Genomic DNA, 1,333 nt, shown 5'->3' with positions numbered 1-1,333 from the left:
TCTGGAAGAAGTGGTAATGAGTGGGGGGGGGGGGAAGATCAGGTGAGTAAGGTGGATGATGGAGAACTTCCAACTCCAACTCCTGTAGTTTCGCCAATGTCACTTTTGCGATGTGTGGCCTGGCGTTGTCTTGCAATAAAATAGGAGTGAATCTGTTGAATAATCTAGGCTGTTTCCTTGTAAGTTTCTGCATGATTTGGTCCAGCTGGCTGCAGTATACTTCGGCCGTGATTGATGAGCCAGGTTTAATGAAATCATAATGCGCCAGACCACCAAACACACACCATCAGATTCTTTTGATGAATTTTGCTTTTTGGACTGTGTTTTGGTGGCTCGTCTTTGTCCAACCATTGTGCTGAACGTTTACGGTTGTTGTATTGGATCCATTTCTCATCCCATGTTACAGTTCGATTCAAAAATTATTCATTTTTGTGACGAGAAAGTAGCATAATGCAGGCTTTCAAACGTGGCTGTTTCTGATTTTCTTTGAGTTCATGTGGAATCCAACTTTTTCACTTAACTAATTTGAACTAGGTGAGTCAATATTGTTTGCTTGCTAACACCAAACAACAACGATAATTCACGGGCGCTTTGAGATGGATCTGACTCGACGGTGGCTTTCAGTTCGACCATTATCCACTTTTGTTTCTGGTCGACAGCGTTGTTCATTTGTAAGGTCAAAGTTACCAGAACGAAATTTTGCAAACCAATTTGATACTGCCTGCTGTGTAATAGCATTAGAATGAAATACTCCATTAATATTCCGAGCTGTCTGTGATGCCGTATTCATAAGAAAGAACTCATATTTCAAAACTGTACGAATTTCCGACTTATCCATCTCTAAACAAAAATAGCAAAAAACGATTTATAAATACTTTATGAAGCGCAAAATGAGTTGGAATAAAGAAATAGATGTGTCAGCGTTCTAACAAAAAGTAAAGATTGTCAAAATATAATAGTGGGGCAAAATAAGCAGCTGTCAAAGTTTACCATATACCTTACTACAAATTTCATGCTTGACGACCTAATGTATAATCACACACACACACACACACACACACACACACACACACACACACATATTCATCTTTTACTTTGTTCAGTCATTTGAGTGTGGCCACGCTGGAGTACCGCCTTTTAGTTGAAAAACTCGTCCCCTGGACTTATTCTTTGTAAGCCTGGTGATTACTCTATCGATATCTACTGCGGAATGAACCCGGAACCAAGTGTTTTGGGAAGCAAACGTCTTACCACTTAGTCATGCTTGCATCTTTTATTATTACGAGTTTCATTGTTGTTGTTGTTGTTGTTTTTGTTGTTATAATAAGTGTAT

The sequence above is a fragment of the Octopus bimaculoides genome, chromosome 26 (genome assembly GCF_001194135.2).
Source record: "Octopus bimaculoides isolate UCB-OBI-ISO-001 chromosome 26, ASM119413v2, whole genome shotgun sequence".
Classification (NCBI taxonomy): domain Eukaryota; kingdom Metazoa; phylum Mollusca; class Cephalopoda; order Octopoda; family Octopodidae; genus Octopus; species Octopus bimaculoides.
The sequence above is the reverse complement of the archived record's forward strand: the minus strand, read 5'-3'. Positions refer to the sequence as shown.